Source organism: Lycorma delicatula, chromosome 6 (assembly GCF_047948215.1).
Source record: "Lycorma delicatula isolate Av1 chromosome 6, ASM4794821v1, whole genome shotgun sequence".
In the NCBI taxonomy this organism is placed as follows: domain Eukaryota; kingdom Metazoa; phylum Arthropoda; class Insecta; order Hemiptera; family Fulgoridae; genus Lycorma; species Lycorma delicatula.
The window spans coordinates 53,616,207-53,644,073 of NC_134460.1; the positions used below are offsets into that span (position 1 = coordinate 53,616,207).

The 27,867-nt window shown below is 29.9% G+C and overlaps 1 long non-coding RNA gene across 1 annotated transcript in view; it reads left to right on the forward strand.

The window, feature by feature from the left end:
* Window positions 1-2,278: 2,278 nt before the first annotated feature.
* The window catches only part of LOC142327070 (uncharacterized), a 35,003-nt gene continuing 9,414 nt past the window's right edge, over window positions 2,279-27,867 (forward strand). Inside the window, exon 1 of the long non-coding RNA XR_012756901.1 lies at window positions 2,279-2,406. This is a non-coding gene — a long non-coding RNA (uncharacterized LOC142327070). The remainder of the gene's footprint in view (window positions 2,407-27,867) is intronic.

The following is a 27,867-nucleotide window of genomic DNA, read 5'->3' on the forward strand; positions in this document are numbered from 1 at the left end:
CTCATGATCAGATACTGGGGTCCATGTTCATCGAAAAGAAGACTGATTTTGTCAGTTGGAATGACAATTATTTATGCGTGGGCCGAGGTCTTTGATAAGAAGAAGATCTTAAATAAGATATGTGCTCTGCATAGGAGAGCTGCAATACGATTGTGTCTGCATATATGACTGTATCGATATATACAGATGTAATAGATGAGACGAGATTAGGCTCTCATTTGGAATAAGTCAATTGCATCTGGAAAACACGCTGAAGGACATGCTAAAAGGAAAACATGAATGGGATAACGTAGCCTCTATGGTAACCAGAATAATACAAATCAAGCGGAGAGACGCTAGGGAGTGGGATGGAGACAGATACTGGAGGTAGGGAAATACAAGGCAGCCCTGCTTATGAAACCCACCCAGTTGGTCTAGTGGTGAACGCGTCTCCCCAAATCAGCTGATTTGGAAGCCGAGAGTTCCAGCGTTCAAGTCCTAGTAAATCCAGTTATTTTTGCATGGATTTGAATGCTAGATCGTGGATACCGGTGTTCTTTGGTGGTTGGGTTTCAATTAACCACACATCTCAGGATTGGTCGAACTGAGAATGTACAAGACCACACTTCATTTACACTCATACATATCATCCTCATTCATCCTCTGAAGTATTATCTAAAAACGGTAGTTACCGGAGGCTAAACAGGAAAAAGAAAAGAAATGCCCTGCTTATGAGAGGGCGGTTCGCTGAGGTGGGCCCCTCTCGATCATTGACCGTTGACCGTTGAGTTCGGAGAAAATTGAAAAGATCGGAGACCCGGCTAGATCCCCTTCTTGCTTCTTGAAGGGGAACTGGTTTGAAACATCGCACAAAGGAAAGATCGAGTCCCGGTTTACTGAGTGTGCGACCCCCCACAGAGCCCGGCATCGCCAGATCCTGTGGGTTCCCGGGAGGTTAGAGACCAGGCAAACACTGCACAAGATGTGCAATTCGTAACTGCTGGACCATCATCAGTGGTCTTGGGAGGGGGGCACCAAAGAACACTGTTATCCGCGATCTAGTATTCAAATCCGTATAAAAGTTCACATCCTTTACTAGGATTTGAACGTTGGAACTCTCGACCTCGAAATCAGCTGATTTTCGAAGAAGCGTTCACCATAGACCAACTTAACTTGTGGGGTCAATATTGAACATTTTATTGTATTTTACGCCATAAAGATCCCCTATCCAGTTATATAGAGAAATCAGTGACCACACGCAAATCTTGGTCAAATTTTGTTTAAGAAATAACTTTTTACATTTTATGTCTATTTAATGAACAAATTTGACTTACAACAGCTTTTTCATGTCCAGGGTAAAACACATTTAACAAAGGTGAATGTCAATTTGTAAGACGTTTTATTAATTAAAAGCAGCTAGTGCACATGTATTCTTCAGGTTTATGGTGTTAAGCGTAAGTATCAAATTAGAAGGGATCGCAGGATGTAAAATATTAATTACAAGTGATTTTCAGGTTTGTATCTTTTACTACATATCTCAGAAATTCTGTCTGACACCCTTACTTTATCTTCGTTAAAGGAAGTTGATATCATTCTCTTTAGAGGATAATATCCACTAAGGTTAACATATGAACTTCCCACTACATAATTTTTTGTTTTTTTAAGGCAGATAATATTTTGGAAAAACCAAGTTTTATCAATGCAATAATTTGATTTTTGTAAATTAAGGAAGCAGGAGGGGAGAGACTTGTTGGAGTAAGACAGGCTTTGAATCTCCCTCGCCGATGTGGTATTTGTATTGTTCTGGAAGTAAAACGCATCTCAAAAAAACTGAGAGTAAGTTTATCCTTTGAATAGGTTTACATTAAAAAAAATGAAATGTGTAATACTGCTCAGTAAGAAATATAGCATTTTTGCAGGTTGTATTACCAATATCTATCGGTTCAAATTTATCTTTAACTTTAAGAGGAAGTGGTACTCGGGAAAATAAATCTTCAGGTAAAACCTAAAAGATGTAATAACTTGGATACTACATTTGTTGAATTTTTGTTCCCGAAATATTACTTGCCTATGTATTTTAGTAAAAATTAATTTTGAATAATGAAGTATACTAAAATAACATTTCATACTCTTATTCATGGATAAAAAAGGCAATTATTTTCTGTCTTTATTGCTAGAATTATTACGGCAGTATCAAGTAAACACTGGTTGTGATTGTCAATTAATTTTGAGTTGATAATGTGTTTATTTTGTTTTTATGGTTAACTACAAATAAAGGCCCCGAAAATCCAAATATATATATATATATTTATATAAAAATACCTGCAGGTGATCGAGGAATAGATGAAAAAAAATAGTGTTAAAATGGGACTGTGTGCTACTTTAAATATAAATTGGCATTTCTAGGTTATATGAAACTTAAAGAATGTAAGTAAAAAATTTCGTAACTGATTTCATTAGATCCTCGCGAATAAAAATATAAATAAATTTATAATAAATAAATTTATTATTACTATTGTCTTGTATTTCAAATGCTCCAGGTTTTACAAGACAATAGTAATAATAAATTTATTTATTTTTCATGAAAGACAAGAAAATGTGTACACAATGCACGTAAGTGTAACCAATCGGGTAGGTCTAGTGGTTAAACTTGTAGTTAAATATGAAACTATACAACCCATAAAGCTAAAGCTTGACTATAGGTAGGAGTACCAGATTAGCAATTATAATTAGTAAAACATTAAATAAAAAAAAACCTTAATTCACTTCACATCACACATGCACTGTTTTCTTTAGTTATCTTTCTCTCCCTTAAGACAACGCAATATATTTACATTTGTACTAGGTCGGTGTCAATAAATATACCATTTAAATTGAATATGATTGCAGTCAACATTTTGGTTTATTAATGAATCTAATAAGCTTTACCATAAAGTATATGCAAAAACAAATCATTAATAAAGATTATGAATAAAATATTCTTATAACTGATTCCTGCGGAGAGTCCACAGTTCACCTGCAGGATTATTGCTAACAATCGCGCACAACTATGCACTTACTTCAGTCCTCCAGATGATATGCAAAACATTTTAAAGCTAAACCTTTAATGTCAGCACTACACATTTTATCTTAAAACTGTATCTGTTGATTTATGAATATAAAGAAATAAGTCAGAAACCATAAAAATATTAGCAATTTCACTTTAATCAGAAACAACTTTACCATATGGATAGTTTATTTTTGATATCAGACATAACCGTTTACTGATATATAATTCTCCACTGATTCTTGTCAGGTAATTACTTAATATTTTTAAAATATTGTTTTTTAGCTGCTGCAATCCCATCAGTCTTTTTCTTCGGTTGATCCCCAGCAATGCTTTCCATAATTCAATTTTGAATAAAGTAGTAAAAGTAGATTTGTTGAAGGATATTATTGGAAAAATATTTTTTATATGATAACATTTTTTAATGCATATAAACTAATATCTTTTCACCTCATATATGCAAATTCCATGAAAATCTGTCCTCTGCCATCAAACTTAAGTATTTAATAACATTCACCTGAGATCTGTTGCATTGTAATTGAATATGAGCACAATTACCTTTATGGTATATTAATGGAGCTAATAAGCTGGAAGCAAACAATAAAGTAAAAATTAGATGTTGGTGTTTTAAAGCATTAAGAGCTAATTTATTGACAAAACCATAACCCTGAATTTTCCAGATAAGTCTGAACTCTAAAAAGATTTTTAGATGAATATACTATAGCAGTATCATCTGCAAAAGATTTAGCATCACCATAAAATTTATGTAAAAATAGGTCATTAATAAATAATATAAATAGAATAGTCCAAGAACCGTATTCATTAAAAATATTCTCAATTTCATACTCATGAGAAACAGCATTACCATTTACACATTTTTAGGCATACCAGTATAGGGATTTATAATTTTTCACTGATTCTTAGTAGGTAATTGATATTTTTTAAAAATTGAATTTTAGCTACCATAATCCACACATCTATCTTTTTATTAAATTTAATGTATTCAGTATAATTTTGTGACTGTGAGGATTTTTACGCCATTGTTTTATACAATCCATCTCTGAGAAATGGTAATGCATTGCCCAAATATTGTCCATGGCATAAATTAAAATAACAGATTTTGATTAATTATACCCTAATAAAATATCTAAATAGTTATTAAACTGAAAATCAACATCATTATCAAGAATTTTACTCCAGTCATGTTAATATAAATATGACCTTAATTTATCATAATTCAGAACTTCTTTAAAATCCTTAACAAAATTATTTTGAGTTCTGTTCTTAGAAATAGCAATGGAAACAGCCCTATGACCACTAAAATGTGTCAGAATAACAACACTAGGAATATTGTGTTTATATAAACTTGACTTATAAAAAATGTGATAAATACAGGTTAGCTTATCATTATCAGTAACTCTGGTATCCGAGCGATGATAACGTGAAACATTTTTTGCACCCCCCAAAAAAAAAAATATGTTTTAACTAAGGAGCTGTACCCACTCATAGTGAGTATTTCTAGATATTGTCCATTATTATTATCCATTCTTTCATTAATATCTATGTTAATATTAACCATTAATAAGTTATCACGTGTAGGAATTGTAGGTAGAAGGAGAAGGTGAAGGTCTTAAATCTAATTTTGCTTAGTCCAGCCACAAACTCTGAGTGTAAAAACTCTCAGAATAACTGTTTCCTCCCCTTTTTGTCCCCGATGTAGATGATGTGGCTGTGGTCTCCGTGGTTGTATATTGAGAATTGGGGTTCATTTCTATAAAGCCGCTTGCTTGATTCTTTCCAGGTTCCGTTCTGGTTGTCGTGAGAAACACATGTTATTCTGGATACAGAATAACATCTGTATCCAGTGACTCACAATCTATTGTCATACAAGTAAAACCTTCCATAACAGATGCTAACACAATAAGCCCCAGTAGCTTTAGAAAAATTACTATACACTGATTCATGCATGTCTTGGATAGAAAGATCTTCCAGCTGCTTCTTACCAATGACAACAAATATCAAAATTCTTAATATTTTGGTGAATTATCATTAGGTTATTCTGATTCATTAAGAAGCTATTGTTTACATCATCTTTTCCAATATCTTTTCATCACTCTTCCATAGCATTTTGTGATAAATACTTCCCATTATCATAGCAGAAATAAAAAATTCACATCTAACCGGTAACCAGTAAAAATGAATTTGCATATCATGTACAAACACCATTTTTTCACATACACCCATAGATATCACTAATATCCCCCCTTATCAGTCAAGTGCAGATAAAACAACAGACGCACACAAAGAAAAAATCATCAATCTGTCTATCCAGAGAAAGACACTACTTGTATGAAGCTCCTAAACAAATCGTAGGTTAACTCTTCATTAATTAATGGTGGTATACAATAGAATACAAAGTGAAAATGTTTAACTTAAAATATTGTAGAAAAAACTTTGCGAATTCAGTAAGTAATGTAAATTTATGTAATTAATTGATGTTTCTTTATAATACACAAGCAGAAATGGAAATGGAAAAACAAGTAATTAATTGTAGTAACTCAGCAGTCCCTTTTAAGAGTCTTAATTCACTACATATATCTCTTATTCTAATTATCACAAACAATATGTATTTAATTTTTTCATATGTATTTCAGTATATGACTTAAGTATTTAAGTCTGAGGATGATTATAAGGATGACTATAACTTTAGCTGCAGACATATTATTTATTTAACAGTACATAAATTTTCCCGTTGTGGAAACACCACTTTTCTCTATAGATTTGGCTGGCCACCTTGAAGCCAATTTTCAGTAGACATAAATTCATTCATGTAAACAAGGTTACTTTTACTTTTTTTTCTTTTACATTTCAGGAACCCAACTTTAGTTAAAAAGCAATTAAATTTGACTATTTAATAGAGGTAGACTGCAACTTTCAGAATTTCTTTACAAAATTTTATGATAATTGTCAATCATTGCTTCATTTAACTGAAACCCAATTACAGGTTATATCCTATTCAAAATATCAAAAATATGGTCAAGTTTCCTCAACGGGATCCCAATTATAATTTTCTCAAGTACTGGTTTATATTATTTTTTTTAGTATTTAAAATTTTTGTCCAATTTTTAAACTTTTTATCAAAATTTTCATCATTTATTTTCAATAGTTTATTAGAAAAAGATTATAATCATATTATTCCATTTTTGAATTTATGGAAGTATCATTTCATAAATATTATCAATTGATTTAAATATCCTTTTTTTCTTGTTTTAGTTAAAATTTCCTTTTCAATTTTATCAGATTTGCTTAAAATCAAATCCAATTTATCTTCAACTGATAAACTCTCTTAATTTGCCTTTCCCCTTTCTTTTTCTCTTTTGTACCAGAACTCATTCCTTATGTCATTTAAAATTTCTGAATTATTCTGTTAAAATTTTACTACATAAAAATTTAATTTTCAATAAATACTACGAGTGTTGACACAGATAGATGTTGAAATACGTAGAAAATACTGCCAATGAATGAAAATTTAAAAAAAATGGTTAAGAAAAACTGGAAAAACATAAAGTACTGCTTTGGGATGAACTATTCTGGAGTTAATGGTAGAAAGGAAGTTGCAGGTGCAGCAACTTCATATTTGATGATCTGTGAGTAATAATAATAATAATAATAATAATAGGTATTCAAAGTACCTGGGTGATAGTGATTGCAAAGCCTTCGCTTAGGTAATCAAAAGAAAGCTGTTTTGTTGTTCCCATTGAAAAGCTGTAATGTATTGGGCACATACAAAAGTGAATAGGGTCTCATTTGAGATGGTTGCTTGAAGATTACAAAGGAAAAAACTTGATGGAAATTCTTATCTGGTGCTGGAAGATTGGCCGATAAGGAAATAAACAGCTTGCAGAATTATTTTGGTCTTTCTATTTGATGAAACCCAAATAATTTAGAAAAAATGAGAAGAAATGTTTTACATAAAATATACATTTATCAAAGATAACACAAAAATTCCTGTTGGGGAAAAATTTCCTGCAAATTCAATAGATCCAAAATCACAGGTGAACAGTGTACTCATAAACATTCTTTACTACCAGCTGCAGCTCAAGTTATCAAATCAGTCTTTGAAAGCCTATCGGATAGAAACCTGTTATGGAAATATATGGCATTACCCAAAATCCCAAGGAATCTTTTTATAGTGTCATCTGGAACAGACTTCCCAAAATGTTTTCAGTGGACTTGATACATTCAGAGTTGAAGTATGTGATGCTGTCTTGTCTTTCCATGAAGTTGCTTAGGAAATTATGTTTATTTAAACACTTAGCATTTTAACCCGGTCATACTGCACTAAATATCTTCAAAGAAATTGACAGAGCAAGAATTAGTAAGGGACTATTTCAAGCAGTTCTATTTCTTATTTAAGAATAAGAATAAGAAAATTCTTATTCTTTAATAGTATAATTTTCTCAAAAACTTGAGCTAGGATGATGAAATTTATGCTAGAATCTTATTAGTGTTTTTTTAAATGTGCTCGTTGTAGTTATTAACCACCCAACAGAAAATTTTGTTCAGTATTTTTTACAGCGGAAATGGAAAAATTGGGTAAATTAAAAAAAAAAAAAAATTAAAAAAAATTTGTTTAAAGTTATTTAACTATATACAAATCAGTAAATAGTGAAAGTTATGAGGTAAATAACTTTGTTTTTAAATCAAAAAGGTGTATCATAAATACTTCTAAAAGTGTATCTAAAGTTTGACAATTTACATTAATGATATAACCTATATTACCTAGCCTTAAAAAAAATTAAAACGTTTCAATTCTAGTGATGGGTTGGTCTCATAGAAACAAATATCCAATTTAATGGTATATTTTTTTAGTCAGGTTTTATTTTTTTGTATGTATGAATTAGTAATGAACGATATTAGAATGAAGGGATACTAAGGGTGAAATCGGGTAGAGAAAAGGGTTATGCATCATATTATATAATACTGTAGGTTTTAATTTTATAAGTATATTATGTTTTGTTATTTTCAAATTATATTTGCCATTGATCTCATTAATTGGTCCTGGGTAAGACTTTTAACCATGAAAATTGTATCACTCACACAAACATATATGTGGGCAATATAATTAACAACAAGATCTCCATCTATTGTGCCATGGTGGTATCCTTATATAGCCAGCAGGCCAGCTGCTTCTTTATTGGTACAAAGTGGGATGTAACCTCTATCTGTGTTAGTATATGGAAATAGTTTCATAATAAGCCAGAAATTGGCTTAGGTGCATACTGTAATATAATAATAATATAATTTAAAATTATTTAGATATAATTTTATCATTACATTTTTGTATGCTGGCCCACCTGACTGGTCTTGTGGTTAACTTGTTGCAAATCAGTTGCTTAACAGCTGATTTTAGAAAGTTGAAGGTTCTGAGATTAGAATCTTAGTAAAAGCCTAGTTGCTTTTATATGAATTTAAATATTAGACAGTGGATACCGGTGTACTTTGGTGATTGGTTTCAATTAATCACACATCTTAGGATTGGTAAGTTTGAGTATGGTACGAGACTACACTTCATTTGCATGTCACTTATATCATCCTCATCTAATTGGGCCATATGGGGGTTGCTTATTGTTCACAAGTTGAACATGTTGCAACATACACTTTAGGAATATAAAAAAAGTTTTGTATAGCACTATATTTTTCTATATTATTACTTTTCTTTATCAATGATTTTATTAAAATCTTATTTAAAAAGTAAGAGCTATGCATGAAATTTAATATTGTTATATTTAACCCATTTAGAAAGTATATGCAGAAATTATCTCATTAAAATGAATTTAGCAAATTACAAACTAACCTCCACTTCAGCTACCATGTAACCAAGATATCACATCTCTTTTAATTCTGATTAAAAGTTAGTAAATCATATTCATGGTCAGAGGAAAACCATTATTGATAGAAACAGAAATATTACAAAATTTATTACATCTAGAGGTCTACCACAGATAAAATAGTTTTTGTATGCATATATGTTTGCTGGTACAGAGAAGATAATTTATCCCTCTCTTTTACTTAAGGAACTTTCAAAGCAGAAGGAAAGTGATAAAAATTCATTTATGAACTTTGATTTAACAAGAGTTACTTGATCCCTTGACCTCATAGTCATGAGGTAATTTAGTTAAATATAGCAAAAAACAAAAATTGTTTTCTGCTGTTCACATCCTAGGCAAAATTGACCCAATTTTGTATCAACACTTATTCTGTCTGATTCTTTGGACATCCAGAAGTATATATTTTAATTTTACCAGGATTCGGATTAATTTCACATATTATTACAAATGAAAGAGGAAAAATAATAACATTCGGCCATCTAGGAATAATTTATGCAATATTAGCAATTGGTATTTTAGGATTTAATAAAATTGATTCTTTATTCCTAAATTAAACTAAATAAAACCTGGCGGTTTTTAAATCTTTTTAGAGGAACCTGTAATTTAAATGATATTCCACGATTTTTTGTACCTTTTTTTTCTTGTATATCTCTGTCGTTGAGTGTAATGAAAGTTTATTTTCTTTTTCTTTTTAAAGATTTATGTTAGGTCAAGATGCAGTTATACGAAGGTTATTATGGGTTACATTAATTTTTGTTTTTTGATTTTTTAATTTGATTAAATCTGAATTTGGATTTAATAGTAATTTTTTTTAATAAATTTTTTGAATTTTGCTCTTAATTATGTACATATCGCCCGTCACTCTCATAAATTGAGATAAGTCGTAACAAAGTAGATGTACTGGAAAGTGTATCTAGAATCGGACTTCGGTTTATTCTTATTTACAATAAGATTTGTTACTGTTCAATTCAGTTGAGTCTGATAGGTTTTTTTTTTTTTTTTTTTTTTAAATTTTTTTTGTGTCTTTTTTTTTTTTTTTTATTTGATTTTCTTTAATTTAGTTAATTGTAACTAAATAAATAAATTTAAATTCAGCTCATTAAATCAATGAGTTGTGGGTGGAATGAGCATGTGCTGCCTGGAAGTAACTTTTATTGCCCCTCTTACTGCTTTCTTTATTGGTAGATTGTCTGTACTTACTATTTATCTCTCTTCCATTCACTTGATGATGATTAGTTATGCGAATTCCGGTCAGATGCTCTACCTCTACCTGTGGTCACTGAGACCTTGACAGCAAGTGCATAATAAGTGTGATGTGCGTATAGATCATTTGTGGTATTTGTTTCTGATTTGGTGGCTGAAAATTGAACTTAATATCTTTTGTTCTGTCAGCTGAAGCTTCTTACACTCTACTAAAGTGCAAATACAAATAGCCTTTCTTTTAATGTTAAATATTTTATTAGCTTCATTATTAGTCCATTAACTATTGTTGTTATTATTTTTATGAATTTTTACATGAGTCTTACGAATAATTATGAAAAAGTTTAGTACTTCAGTACTTTTTTCAGAGGTGTAATATTTATAAAAATCAAATGTCATCTATTTATGAAACACATTTACAGACTTGACTATCGTGTAAATTTTAATCATTATTGTATGAATGCTCTGCCAGAGGAATCACTGAACTTAAAATTTTTCATACTAGCTCATGCTCATGATCACAAGTTCAGTTCATTTTGAACATAATGAACTGAACTGAATTTTTTTGGGTTGCATATGTAGTGTGATGGACTATTTACTATACTTATTAGTAATAAGTACTTATTAGTTACTATAGTATTAGTAATTATTTTTAATGGTAAGTGTTGTATTATGTAAATCTAAAAAATTCATATACTGTATAATAATCAAGATGGAAAAAACAGAAAAAACTATACAGTATTTGAAATTTCAAAAGGAAAAAGAGTTTGTGATCATCTAGCTGAAAGTGTTGCTTTGACATCACAGGGCAGTAAGTGACTAAATGTATAAGTAGTAACGATTCACTCTCTGATATCAATTCACTCTCGGATACCAATTTACCTAGTTAGCTAAAGAACAAAAGTTTAATAATGCCTAGTTTGAGGACCCCTATTAAAATCTTGGATTCTGCCTAGTGATGATAAAAAACAAATGCAGTACTATAAATATTGTAATATTGAAATTAACAGCAGCAAAAGCCTTATGCTTAGACATGCAAATACCCCTTAGCATAAAGCAAAAGTAGAATATACAATCACCATCTCTAGTGTATCCACCAGTCTGTTAACAGCATCTGTTCCTCATTACATAATAAAGTTACTGAAGCAGAATGGCAGAGCATAATCTTCCTTTACAATTAATGGGTACACAACCATCATTAATAAAAGCAATTGCTCCTGAAAAAGTGCAATAATTAAAATGTTAAATGTGGTTGCACTGATCAGAAAAACTCTTTCTCTTCGATTGTTGATAAATCAATAAACATTTCTTTTACGAAATCATTAGCTGTTGCTATGCTCTTAAGCATCACTGACAAAAGTCAGTAGTTCACCTTTGTTTAAAACAATTATTTTGCTGCTTGAAGAATTTGAAGTACCATTTACAAACTTGTTAGGATTTACCACTCCACAGAGAATAATGCCTCTGTAATGATGGGACAGCACACAGGAATTCAAGCTAGGCTTAAAGAGTTGAATGAGCATTTATATATATCTAGATGCATTTGTCACAGTGTTAGTTTGTAGACTTCAGAAGCTTTTATTGTTGAAGCTTTTATTGTTCATATCCAATTTCATTCAAAAGAAACGAGAAAGATTAGAAGAATTTAAGGTGATTCAACATTTATTGGATCGTAAAGCTCATAACTTAAATTAGGTAAAATATGATGGTTTTTTATAAATGATGTAATTCAAATGATTGTAGAACAGTAGAATGCATTACTGTCTTATTTTAATTTGTGTTGTAGAAGATGGAATAGAGCAAGCCCAGTCAATTTTAAATTTTCTCCAAGACCCTGTCATAAAGGTGTATTTTTCTATTTGTGGCCATTTTCCTACCACTTGTGACACACCTAAATTAAAGTGTATCAGGGGACTTCATATAGGCTTCACCAGTTTCTCTTAAATCTTGCAGACAACAGATACTTCTTTCTTAGCTATTGAGAATGTATATTTAGGAAGTAAAGTATAGGTTCTTATATTGCAGCTGAAGAACATGGAATAAATTGAAAAAACATAAGGAATTTTAAGTCAAGCGTCTATCCTTCTATGTTGGATTCTGCAAACAGGTTTTGAAGTGGATTTTAAGAAATATCTGTCTATGCTAAGCCCAGAAAATTGCAAAAGAAGTGTTTGTATCATGCTATTAGCTGTACATTTTCCTAATATAATTGTGGAAAGTGTTTATGAAGATTTAGGCAGGGAATGGCAGTTAGCCAAGTCCACAAAGTTATTGAAAGAGAATCAAGAATTGATGAAATTTTGGAACACTGCTTTTGAAATGAAAAATCCTGTAGGTTTTGCATCATCCCAAATTTTACAAAATTCTTTAAGGCTTACTCCTTCCTCTGCTTACCACATTTCTTCTGCTGCAGCAGCAGATGTCTTTTCTGCTGTTGCTATTAACAAGACCAAATTATGAGACAAAATCCAATCCTCTACAATACGGGGCAATACAATATGGTCTCCTAACAAAGGAGAAATTGAAACATTCATCAGCCCAAAATTCACACATTTTAAAACTGATTATTGCCCTTGTAAAGTCGGGAAAAATAAAATGTGTGTGTTTTACACGAACGCATATTAGAATAAAATAATCTAGTCTAAATAAAATAATCATTATTATCTTTGCAATAATAATTGTCAATGTATATTTTTCTACTGAACTGAATTAATTTTATAATATGAACTTTTTTGTATAGTTTTGGTTGTACTATATTATTCCATGTAAATTATTGATAAATACTACTGTAGGGATAATTATAATGTAGGATTGTAAAAGATACAAAAGTAATTTTTTTCATAGTGTACCGATAAACCAACGTCCCGGAAAGCAGTTACAATAAAAAAACATAAATCAACTTTTATTTCTTATAGCCCTATTCTAAAAAAATTCAAATAAAATAAGAAATCTAAATAACTGTTATAAATTTAGTAAATTACTGACTTAGCTAGTTTTTAAATGTTGAAAATAACAAACATTATACACGATGTACTTACTCTATGTAAATCAGGTGAAACTACAGACATTTTTACAACAGACTATACTCAAAAAAACATTTGTCTTTTTAACTATGATTTTAGTAATCATAATTAAAAAGACACGTACACTGCACAGCAAAAGCACAGCACTGTTTACACGGCAACTTGTACTTAGTCACGCGCAGTAGGTGAGTTGGGTCAACCCACCGGGGTTGGTCTCGTGGTGAAGTCGACAGTTCTATCGTTCAAATTCTAGTAAAGGCCTTTATACCTTTATACGGATTTGAACACAGAAATGGTCGACCTGAGACTGTGCAAGACTACACTAAAGTTACTCATAGTTGTCATAGTGGGTGTGACCAAAGGCAAATAGATGCTACCGACAGACAATGGGGAAAACCGCCAATATAAATGGAAATGAATATAATAGTATACAGCCAGTATATAACTATAAGACAGATTATGTTGCATATTATTACTCGTTTCAAAGTAATTTATATAACGATATTAATATTTAAAAAAATGAAAATTAAGGAATTAGTAGTCAATTTGAATTTTTATTTGAAAATCCTTACCTACCGATTGATGTTTTTTCCATATGTTAGGAGTGATGAGGGAAGCTTAACTCCAGATTTTTAACATCCCCCTCCCATAAATTTTTGAAAAACTCAAAAAGTTTTTGAAATGCGTTTTTCTCTGAATCTATGCATTTTAGAGAAAAGTTTTTCAAACAAAAAATGTAGAGGACATTCTACATAGACAAATGTCATGTAGACATTCTACAAAGACATTAATGTCTTTGAAGTTATGCCGTATAATTTGAAATTGAAATACTAGGTGGCGTTGAAGTTTTAAAAAACGTGTTTTGTTCGGTTTTTTCACCGGAAAAATTGTTTTTTGTCTGTATTGCATTTGAAAAAGTTGTTAATATAAAAAAACAGACAACTTTTATTTAAACAATTTTCTTGTACGACTTAACCGTTTTGCAGCTGTAGCTTGTGAAAATGTTGTGAATTGGGCACGTCTTGAAACCGGTCTAGTCGTTTACAACGTTTTTTACAACTTCAGCGCCACCTAGTTTTTCAAAAATCTATGGGAGTGGGATGTTAAAAAAAATCTGGAGTTAAGCTTCCCTCATCACCCTTAACGCATGGACAAAAAAACAATCGGTAGGTAAGGATTTTCAAATACAGCCTATTTTGATGACAAATTGCCTGTACTAAATGTTATGAAAATTGATACAAAATTACACTAAGATAAGCTGGAGGTGTGTACTGATTAGAATATAAATTAGATTATCGTCGTAAATGCTATCAGCAATATTAATAGGCCGTTGCATGAATAACTAATGTTATTATGTTTTCATGATTTAAAACCAGTTTTAATATACGAGTAGACAATTCAAATAATTAATATTTAAAAGTTTTAAACAGCCAACCGAATGAAAGTGTAACAATGATAGATATTTCTAGGATCACTACACTGTGTATTTTATCGTAATCTTTCTTTCTCTTCTATAACTCGTACAAATTTGAAAACTTATTCACTCTGTAGATAACAAAAAACAAAAAAAAACTAACCGCTCAAAGTTGTCTAAATTTTACAATTTGACCAAATACACTCTAAACTTATTCACTCCTAACCTTCAACAAAAATAGAATTACAAGTAGTAAGTAATTGTAAGTAATTTTGAACTTAACTGGTTTATTTATAAATTTCTCTTGCGATTTCAAATATTTTTAGTGTCCGAATTCGTGCATATAAAACTGTGCTTAGGAGCTTGTGCAAAATTGTATTTCTCGTACAAACTAATTTCCAGGTGTCTTAAATATTCGTACGTGAACTCAGCAGAATGATTAATAATAATTGTTAATTTTTTTTAATCTCTAAATGAAAGAAATGACTTAGGTTTAATACAATCTATCAGATGAAATTATTGAAACTTCTCTCAGAAAAGAGAGAAAAATCCCAAAAATGATCTTTAATCGTTGTAAACATAAAAAAATACGAAATTGATAAATCCTTTATTCTGATTGGTATATATTAATGCATTGCATAGATCTTTGCCAGGAATGTGTACAATTAATTAATTAAGGGATAAAAAGATCAGTGTGGTTTTAAAGTCCGTATTAATAATTATTTAATGCAATGCAATAATGTTAAGATAAACTATTAAATACATGAAGGCGTTATTGAAAATTATTTGAGCACATATTTAGTATATTTTTAACGGGATGCAGAAAATTCAAGATATTTATAATAATAACGTTGTTTTATGTAATTGGTTGTTATATTCAAAATCGTCGTGATAACATAACCAACCGTACATTTGGAAAGTCATAATCTGTTAAATTTGTGATGAAAATTTTGAACCGTTTCACGTATATTGTATAATTTTACTTACGAAGCGCAAGAGTAATTTAACGGGTAATCGTGAAAATAAATGCATAAAATTTTAATAATATTTATACAGAATCTTATTTTGGAAGAGGCTAATGTAAGAGAATTAAACGATTAATATACCAGTATTCTCGAGTATTCGATAATAGTGCAATTTTATAAAATTTTTTGCTAATTCATCACGTAACATTCATTAGTAAAAAGAATGAGGTAAGACCCAAAACTCGATTCTATTCCTCCTACAGTTAAGCCGATAAAAAATAAACCAATGCCAAATCACATTCATCCTCGCATACATCAGATGAACACTTGCCTTTCTCCGCTCCTACAGATTATTTAAGTAACTACCCAATCAGTTTACGGCATTTTCCTAAAAAATCACTAATAAAATATAATTGAATATCAAAAAGATATTTCTTTCAACGGTCAAATCACTGCTGTAAAAAGAACCGACCAATGAATAGGGAGTGAATTTTAACCAATCATAATCCCTTTTTTTAAACAATTATAAGATGTGAATCGGTTAAAATACAACAGATTTTGCACAATAAAATACGGACCGCCCTTGAATGATGTTAACACTATTTTTTTTTTTTGTTTTTAGTCATTTGACTGGTTTGTTGCAGCTCTCCAAGATTCCCTATCTAGCGTCGTTTCATTTCGATATATTCCCTTCATCCTACATCCCACATCCCTAACAATATGCATTACATTTTCGAAACGTTGCCTGCCTGCCCAATTTTTTCCTTCTACCTGTCCCTGTATTATTAAAGCGACTATTCCAGGATGCCTTAATATGTGGCCTTTAATTTTCCAAATGCTTCTTTCTTCATCAATTTGCCGCAACACCTCTTCATTTGTCACATTATTCACCCATCTGATATTCAACATTCTCCTGTAGCTCTGCATTTCAAAAGCTTCTAATCTTTTCTTCTCATGTACTCCGATCGTCAAAGTTTCACTTACATATAAAGCTACGCTCCAAACATATACTTTCAAAAATGTTTTCCTGACGTTTAAATTATTTTTTGATGTAAGCAAATTATATTTCTGACTGAAGGCTCGTTTTGCCTGTGTTATCCGGAATTTTATATCGCTCCTGCTTTGCCCATCTTCAGTAATTCTACTTCCTAAACAACAAAATTCTTCTACTTCCGTAACCGTTTCTCCTCCTATTTTTACATTTAGTGGTCCATCTTCATTATTTCTACTACATTTCATTACTTTCGTTTTGTTCTTGTTTATTTTTATGCGGTAGTTCTTGGGTAGGACTTCATCCATGCCGTTCATTGTTTCAACTAAATCTTTTTTACTTTCAGCTAGAATTACTATATCTCCAGCAATTCGTAGCACCTTTATATTTTCACCTTGTACTTTTAGAAGGAAGATAAATGAAAAAAAAACCAACATACTTGGCATTTATAGACCCAGAAAAGGCATTCGATAACGTAGACTGGAATAAAATGTTCAGCATTTAAAAAAAATTATGATTCAAATACATAGATAGAAGAACAGTTGAAAAATACATACAACATTTACAGCAACCAAACAGCAACAATAACAATTGAAGAACATAAGAAAGAAGCCCTAATAAGAACGGGAGTCCGACAAGGATGTTCCCTATCTCCGTTACTTTTTAATCTTTACATGGAACTAGCAGTTAATGATGTTAAAGAACAATTTAGATTCGGAGTAACAGTACAAGGTGAAAAGATAAAGATGCTACGATTTGCTGATGATATAGTAATTCTAGCCGAGAGTAAAAAGGATTTAGAAGAAACAATGAACGGCATAGATGAAGTCCTACGCAAGAACTATCGCATGAAAATAAACAAGAACAAAACAAAAGTAATGAAATGTAGTAGAAATAACAAAGATGGACCGCTGAATGTGAAAATAGGAGGAGAAAAGATTATGGAGGTAGAAGAATTTTGTTATTTGGGAAGTAAAATTACTAAAGATGGACGAAGCAGGAGCGATATAAAATGCCGAATAGCACAAGCTAAACGAGCCTTCAGTAAGAAATATAATTTGTTTACATCAAAAATTAATTTAAATGTCAGGAAAAGATTTTTGAAAGTGTATGTTTGGAGTGTCGCTTTATATGGAAGTGAAACTTGGACAATCAGAGTATCTGAGAAGAAAAGATTAGAAGCTTTTTAAATGTGGTGCTATAGGAGAATGTTAAAAATCAGATGGGTGGATAAAGTGACAAATGAAGAGGTATTGCGGCAAATAGATGAAGAAAGAAGCATTTGGAAAAATATAGTTAAAAGAAGAGACAGACTTATAGGTCACATACTAAGGCATCCTGGAATAGTCGCTTTAATATTGGAAGGACAGGTAGAAGGGAAAAATTGTGTAGGCAGGCCACGTTTGGAGTATGTAAAACAATTTGTTGGGAATGTAGGATGTAGAGGGTATACTGAAATGAAACGACTAGCACTAGATAGGGAATCTTGGAGAGCTGCATCAAACCAGTCAAATGACTGAAGACAAAAAAAAAAAACAACTTAAAATGAAAGAAATATGTTTTTTGTTCTTTTTGTCTATTTTCCTTTAGTGTAAATATCTTTGAAAAATTTCACGAACGTTTATACTAAGAAAGCTGTCAAGAAATTTATACAATTTTTTTTTTTAAATTATACATTCTGGATCTAAAATGCAGAAATTTTTGTTTTCCTATTATAACTTTTATTGAAGGGGCTGCTAGACTAAGATATAACTACTTAAGCAAATTTATTAAGGTTAACCTACATATAAATATTCTAGAAAAGTTTTTCGTAGAAAATTTATTTTCCACCTCTAAAATATATTCTGTTTTTTTTTTTTTTTTAATATTTATTAACATTTTTTTTAATATTTTTATTTATCACTTAGCAGCTTTACCACCTACATAATATTCCAGACCCAAAATGAGAAGCAATTTTTTTCATTACTTTTAAAAGTTAAACTTTATTTTTATATTATTTTTAATCAATTCTGTTTTAAATTTATTTTAATATGGTGAGCCCAGCAGGTTCATCGAGTAATTAACTCGCCGCAGTATCAGTTGTTTAACAGCAGATTTTCGAAGTTTAAGGTTCCGAGGTTCAAATCATAGTAACAGTTAGTTACTTTTATATTTGAATACAAACTAGTGGATACTAGTGAACTTTGGTGGTTAGTTGGTTACTTTGGTTGAACCTATTAGGGTTCAATTAATCACACATCTCTGTACAAGACTGTACTTCATTTCGTGTCATGCATATTGTCTTCATTTCATTTGGCCATGGTGAGGTTGCTATTGTTCACTAGTTTCAGATTGCAACATACATATTAGGAAATAAAATTATTTATTTTATGTTAAGGATCATTGGATCATTTCTTGATAAAAAAATACTTCCTAAATTTTCCCCCGCAGAATAAGTAAGACCCTAAAATCAAAAAAAGTTTTATTCAGAATTTGGGAATTTTGATGTTTAAATCTTATTTTGGTAATTATAGCTTGATTGGTATAACTGGCAAAGTTATGCTATGCTTTGCCAGCTTTTATATAATACTCATGTATTCACTGTAAATTTTCCCCATAAAAAACACACACACATATATATATATATATATATATATATATATATATGTATATAATTTTTATAGTGGGGTCCCAGCACCCAAAAATATATCAAATTAGTCACAAATATTATGTAAGCAAGAGGTTTTTACAAATTAAATATGATTGTTTTTTTTTATTTGTTAATGACAAATAAATTGCAATAAATGGTAGTAGTATATGTAATGTAATGATAGAACTAATTCATTTTTTTAATAATACAGTGGATTCTGGGTAATCGAACCTATTTGGGACTGAGACGTTATGGCCCTATTAAACAGCTGACCCTATTAAGCAATATTTATGAAAAATGAGATATAAACAAATACAGTACAGTACCCTCTAATTATTAAACGTGATATTATTATTATTCAGAATTTTATTTCTAATGCAATATTAAAGTTACATTAACATTATAATATTGTTTTTGTAGTCTTACATCATTAATTGAAAAACAAAATAGAAGTACAAATCAAAATTAACAACTACCTTTTATGATCAGTAAAATACAAAACTATGTACTTTAATGTCTTTTCCTGGTTAAACTTAGGTAAAAAATTCTTCTACTTTGCTCTGTCCTCTGTCTTTCATTACTTGGCGTTCTACAAGTCTGATACAGATTCGCTACCTCATTGCAACAAATATTGCTGATGTCCATTAATTTTTTTTGCATCTTGTGTAAATATGTGTTTACTGCAGAATCATCTTCAATGTTTTCATCAATTTCAACTTCATCCGGTTTTTTTAGTATTTTTTTTTATTATTTCGTCCTCACCCATACACAGCCTGAAAGAATTATGCACTATAATATAAATGTAGTCGTTGATGAAACAATAAACCCCTCCCATCATTTAATTTAGTAAGTATAGATTGATACATACAAAATTAATCTCCAATTGGTTAAGGAGAAATTATCTCCCTCCCTACGGTGTTTAAACAACGGTTAAATAACTTATATAACTAATAAAATTGTGTTAATTTACAAGTAAAATAAAGAAATTTACGATCTAGTGGGCCTTATTAGCAACATTTTGGGCAATTAAACTGGCATAATTTTACATAAATTACACCTATATGTTTCTGTTTTTAGGAAAACTGCTTAAATTAAAATAACCCCCAAATAACTAGTGGTCCTATCAACTGGAATTCACTGTAACTGTTTGGAGTTTGCCTGTTAGGAATAGTGTACCAAATTCTGCAACTTCTCTTGTACCAAATGACATTATATCTGAGCTAGCACCAGCCTTAGTGAATATGGTTGAAAGGATTATTAATGAAAAACTTAGAATTTGACCAATCAAGAAAGTAGCTCTACACCCCCATAAAAAGTTCAGGAAGTAATCGAGGAAAGGAGTTTCCAACTTAGGCATGAACCATCAGCTAGTAAAATGAAAAGAGAGAATAAAGGAAAAATTAAAAAGCCTTAATCTAATTTGAAACAAGTCGAGTTTTGAAGTATTGTAATGTGTGTAAAATCTTAAGTGGCAAGGACCATTTACACTCTTGTCATTTTGTGTTTCTTTGGGATTTAAAAAATCTTTGACAAGTTATTTATTAGATGATCTTCTGACTATGTTGCTAGTGTTCTTATCAGGGGTGGGGGGGAATTTTTTTTTTCTCTTTTTGACATGGGAAGGAAGGACCCTGAAGTTGATTCTTCAAAACCTCAAAAAATAATCGTCATAATAATCCTTATATTTTAAATATACCATCTATATTCCACGTCCAGGGTGGGAACAGCTGTTAAGAACTGTACATACAGCTGGCTATCGGAACTAACAGAAATTTACAAACTCCAAAATTGTCATATATTTTATGTTAATACAAAAGCTTACTAGAATTTTAGTACCCATATGACATCTGCTGCTGAAGGAAAATAACTAGAATTGCATTTTATGACTCAATTTGGTGATAAAATAGTACCTTACTAATAAATTACAAGCAAGTTACAGCTAAATTTGCTAAACTCTCTACTGACAGAGTCAGTACGTATGATATAGTGAAGAGGGTTGTTTACTGTTTTAAGCTTTCAACTATCTATAGAAAAAAAAAGTATGTGACAAGCAACATGGAAAAGAATGTTTAACCATTGAAAGAGGCTTTGGACACATGAAACGTTTCCACATATTTATGCTGTTGAAATTAGACAAAGTTTCTACAATTGTAGTTTTAAATAAATTAAATTAAAATATATATTTAAACACAAGTCTATAAAAATATTTACTAAGAAAAAATTAATATTTTATTTTATACAAATAATGAAAAAAAACTTCAGTACTGCCAGATCTATTTTCTTATGATACTTACAATTTAATTACTCAAAATAAAGTTAATACTTTCACTTTAAAATGTACAATACATTTTCAAAGATAACATGCATTAAAGCTAATCTTGCAAGAATTTATAAGTTTATGGTTCTTTCTAAATATATATGAAATATGTAAAATAGCCATTTTGCCTTTATAAGTTATCATTCTTTTAAGATTATAATAATGGATAATTGTACTACATTATATTACACCATAAATAAAATCAATTTAAATAAAAGAAGTCTAATCATCATAAATAAATAATTATAATAAACTCGTTATAAAATAATTAATGAATATAAACATAACTAATAGCACCAAAAAACTATATAACCTTGATTTTTACACAGTGTAATTTTATTCGCAACGAATTATCTTCCAACCAGTTTTTCTACAGGCAATTATTCGTAAAACAACTTAAAATTATAATTTTAGTGCGGTTGTATTAGTATTTTTACATTTAAAATAAAATTACAGTTATTATTGGTTTATAAAATAATTTGTAATTGCTGGTAATACGTCAATCATAAGAATAAAAAAAAAAACTGAAACATGTAGCAGTTATTTTTTAAATAATTATAATAACCAGAAAAGAAAATACTGACTACATTGTCAATTTTAAAATTAGATCAAGCCAAGAACGAACTATTGGGTCATATAAATGACCAGCAGAAAGGTTAGAAAGATTATTAAGGCATTTGAAAGATTATTTTAATTCAAGAAAGTAACTTATATTACATTAAAAATAAATTTCTTACATATGCCTCTGTGCATTTCCAAATCAAACTATATGACTATTCGGTTTTGCAAAAGATATTATTATTTTAATATATTAAATGAGCCAGTCAGTTAACTAAAAGATCCTCTCACGATTTTTGTACATACATGTGTGGGTGTATGCGCGTACGCGCGCGTGCGTGTGCGCGCACACCCCTATATAGAAAAAAAATAATACTGAGAAATATTTACTTTATGACTAGAAAACCATAAAATAAATTATTAATTCATCTTCTTCTTGCTTGTAATTATCAAAAAAGTACCAGATTCATAGATTACATAAAACTTTAACTTTATAAAAAACTTTAATGTGATAAGGTCAAGATAATATCGATTTTTGGTTAGTCAAACCTTGATGTTCTTAAAGTGGTTATATGTTTACATTCTTACGATTGATAAAAACATTTTGGATTTGGTTTATATATGATGTTAACAACATTGATTACTGTGATTGCCTAAATTGGGTTCATCACAATATGACAAAATAATCACACTTATAAGTGGGTTACAAATGAGGAATTTTATATGTTCAAAATACAATGAATCCAAAAAAAAAAACATTAAAAGTTAAATTTCAAAACTACATACATAAAAAATAAGCAGTCATGAATTTATCTGCAAAGATTACATGTCGGTTAAGAATTCTTCAAAAATATAACTTTATAATGATATGCAAATATATTTTCATTAATAAGAATAACAGCTTCAGTAACAGTATTAGTAAAGGTTCATTAAATCCCAGAATTTTAAACAGTACATAAATGAAATATTAAAATTTAGATAAAAATATCAAGTACATAAAGATATTAAGTACAACAATTAAAATCCCATTTTAAAGTGTTTAACAAAACATTTTTATTTAATAAATTTAGATTTCTTATTACAATGAGATTGTAATTGTTCATTAGAAAAGATTTTAATAATTTCAGTAAGGAAAAAGTGAGGATCATGTTTGCCTTTGACAGAATAAATGACATACAAGCAATTTACTTACTATAAAAAATTTGGTGTAAATCCATCATAAAAATTACAAAACAATGTTCCACCCTCAATACTTGATTCCTTACCATTTTTAGCAAAATTAATCGCCTACCTGATTTTACAGTTAATTCAAAGCTAGTCAGGTGAATAAAATAATTTTTGCTGTTATACAAAGCAGATAGCCTTCAATAATGTTGTTAATTATGTGTGATCTTTCCATTGTGAAAAATCTTTTAGTTGATCTTCTTTCAGATTCTTTTATTATAAGCTACTCATGGAAGTTGTTCAAGATATAAAGAATAAAAAATATACTTCAGAAACAAAAAAGTTATGTTCTCTGGTTTCAATACTATTTAAAATTCTGGTGTTTAATGAATATTTACAGATATTATTATTAAATCTGTTATTCTTATTAATGAATATATATTTTATTGTTATTAAATCTGTTATTTTTATTAATGGATATATATTTTTTATCATTATAAAAGTATATTGAAGAATTCTTAGTTGACATGTAATCCTTGCAGATTAAAAACACAACTTTCTTTCAAAAACAAAAATTGTACTTAATTGTAATAATCAGATGAGGGAAATATACTAAAATGAACCACCAACTCTAATCCTAAAAGATGAAGATGGTAAACTCTCACATAAACAAAACTCTGAAATATTAGTTAAATCATTAAAAAAGCTATTAAATTATGAAGAACCCAAAGAACTCTTCCAAAATGACACAAACACACTTATCAAATCAAACCAAAAACCAAATAAACCCACCTACACTAAAAGAACTAACCCAAGCATTAAAAGAAATGAAAAATCACAAAGCAAGTAGGGAAGACCAGGCAGTGGTAGAGGTTTAAAAATACTCCTCCAAGGAAACTAAACAATCACTTCTAGAACATCTCAAAAAATCTAGAAAGAAGAAAAAATACCTAAACACTGGACTATTGCATTCATACACTCACTACACAAGAAAGGAGACAAAATAAACAACGAAAACTACAGAGGAATTTTACTATTAGATAGTACATATAAAATATTCTCAAGAATAATCCTCAATAAAATAAAAGGTCAACTCGAAAATGAACTGGGAGAATATAAGCGGGATTAGACTGTGGAGAAGCTGTCCTGAACCAGTAGCCACTAATAATGCATGTACACAAAATGAAACAAAGACAACTAATAATATCATCCATAAATTTCCAAAAAGCCTAAAACAGTATTCATAGACCATCAATGCTGAAAATACTAAGAAACCTAGGATTACTCCTGATACTAGTAAAAATGATAGAACTCAAGTTAACTGACACATACTCCAAAACAAAATTCAGAAGAGAAACATCAGAACCATTCCTCATCAAAACAGGTTTAAGACAAGGAGATGGACTACCCCCAACTGCTCTTCAAATGCACCCTAGAATATGTAATGAGAAAATAGTACAAAAAAGACCCACTACACTTAACAATTGAAGCAAGGAAACATGTAAACCGTATCAAAGTAAACTGTCCAGGATTTGCAGATGACCTAGCATTTTTAGCCAATAACGTCGCAGAAGCTAGAATCCAAGTAACTTCGTTGGAAGAACTAGCAGGAAAAATAAGCCTAAGAATACCATATGAAAAGACTAGAATAATGGCCATAAATCCCCTGGTGTTGAACCACATAATCATAAGTCGAGCCAGTTGAATGGTTTAAATATTTAGGAGAAAATATCACACATGACCTCAAAGAAAAACTAAACTCGAAAGAAAGAACACAAAAGCTCAGTTATGCACAAAATACCACCAAAACAACATATAACAAAAGATGCAACTCAATAGATACCAAACTCAAACAATAGAAAGGAGAATTCTAAAAACTTGCATAAATAAAAGACGACTTACTGATGGGGGAGAAAAGAGACTCATACCAAACCAAGAAGTACATAAAGACATAGAACCAGCTCTAGACTATCTTAGAAAGAAAAGAATCTCTTTCTTTGGACACATAATAAGAACAGAACCGAACAGGCTCATCAGGAAACTGGTCGAGAAATACTGGAAAATATCTCAAAACACCTACCTTCCTTTTTCCTGTTTAGCCTCCGGTAACTACCGTTTAGATAATTCTTCAGAGGATGAATGAGGATGATATGTATGAGTATAAATGAAGTGTAGTCTTGTACATTCTCAGTTCGACCATTCCTGAGATGTGTGGTTAATTGAAACCCAACCACCAAAGAACACCGGTATCCACGATCTAGTATTCAAATCCATGTAAAAATAACTGGCTTTACTAGGACTTGAACGATGTAACTTTCGACTTCCAAATCAGCTGATTTGGGAAGATGCATTAACCACTAGACCAACCCGGTGGGTCTCAAAACACCTACCTGGATCACTGAAACTAAACAAGATGTACAAGAACTAGAAATCACAATAGAAGATTCACGAAAAAAAACTGACAATATAAAAAAAATTAAAAGAAGCAAACTCCAGATTCAAAATTAAAGAAAAGAAAACAGCAATGAGGGTTTATTCAGAAGAACTCAAAAAGCAAGATCTAACAGAATGAAGAAGTATTGGGAAGCAATCAAGAAGAAAAATAAGAAGAAAAATTTAAAGAAAAGACAAACCACAGTTGACTAAAGTGGTCCACTGTGACCTCAAAATAAAAAAAAAAACAAGTAATATTTAAATTTAAAACCTGACTAGCTGGCTTAAAGTCTGACTACTTGCTGTAAGTTCTTCACTCGTAATTTATTTTTCCACAGCCTCAGCTATGACTACATTCCATTCTCTCTTAGATTTGTTCTTTTTCAGTATGGTAGTGAAAATTTCTAAATCTGTCTGGTTCCCCTGGTTTTCTCTTGAATCCAATCTAACAAAACTGTCTTCCTCTAGAAGGGCAATTAAAATGTAAAACACTATTTTTTTTTTCAAATTATTTCATTTATTTTTATTTTAGATCTATATTTAGATATTTAGATCTACATCCATATACATGTCTACTTGTATTCTAAAAAAATTAAGTATATATGTAACATAATTTACAATTTTTTCATTTTATTTGTAATGTTTATTTCATCTTTATTTAAAAAAAATAGAGATGGAAAGGTGAAATTGAATTTTTTATAATGTTAATATTTTTTTATTAATATTTTTATACTTAAAATTTATTATTTTTTTGATAATCTCCAATCACAAAAATCAGACTGCCCTCTTGTAATTAGCAAAGAAGGGGAATGTGGCTAGTTATAACATAGTAACACAACAAAATCCCTCCTACTTTTATTTTAATTTAAAAAAAAAAATTAATTATTGAAATCTTTGTATACAAAATTAAGTTTTTTGTTCATATCCTTTATAACACAGTCTTTTGATGTCTTATTTAAAAAAAATTATACAAACAAGTTCCCTTTCAAATAAAATAATACTTAGAGTTCTCCTGAACTGTACCTTCCACTCTACTACCAAACACATTAGATCCCTTGACTTAACAAAAAAATATTAAAATATTTTGATATTTAAAATGTGTCCTGTTATGAAAAGATAGGAACCTTTATTAATTGTATCTTTTTTTCTGTTTAGCCTCCAAAACAACTGTAAGGTATTATTTCAGAAGATGAATGAGGATGATATGTATAAATGTAAAAGAAGTTTAGTCTTGTACAGCCTCAGGTCAACCATTCCTGAGATGAGATGTGTGGTTAAGTGAAATCCAACCACCAAAGAATACCAGTATCCATAATCAAGCATTTGGATCTGAACGCTAGATCGTTACTATTACCTGTAAAAGTAACTGCTTTTACTAGGATTTGAACCTTAGAACTCTCAACTTTGAAATGAGCTGATTTGCGATGATGAGTTCTCCATTAGACCAACACAATGGGTTATTAATTGTATCTAAGAGGTACAAGCCTCCTTTCATTCAGCCACTGTATCCACTTTAGAATCTTCATTTAACAGAAATTACAATGTTCCAATACTTAAGCCATACATTTTAAAAAAATATTCTAATTCTGGCAGTCAAAAAAAATAGAATTTGAAGATATTTTAACTCTATATATTTTAAATTATCAAATTTAATTCTGTGGTATTTGATGTTCAAATGTATTTAAAAAAAGAACAAAATACATTTTACCTCAGACATGTGTGAACAAAAGAAATTGTGCCAAAGTGGTCAGGTTTACATGATTTCCTTTTAGCTTGCTTCAATTGACAAATAGTTAAGTATTGCATTGTTTGTTCAAGCCTTTATGTATTTAAAAGATATGTTTTGCTTATGGAATCCAGTAAAAATAATAGCTTAATAAATGTCATAAATAAAAATATGATAATTGTTAGACTTCCTAAAGGTACTCAAGATTATTTAATTGCTTCTTAATTGCAGAAAAATTTTAACTATTCATAATCTATTTTAATATTCCATTCATTGTTTATTCTGAAAGTCAAATCATTATTAAAAATATTTTTTATCCAATTCAAAAAAAAATTCAGAATTTTTCTCCTTATAAGTATTTGTATATGAAAAAATTTCAACTGTAAAGTAAATAATCTTTTGTGATTTTTTAAAGATTGTACAAATTTTAATTAAAATTGGATGCAAAATTAATTTAAAATGTATTCTGTCATTAAATATAAAGTATTTAATGGGGAGAATTTGATTTATTAGTTTCTTTAGTTTAATGTA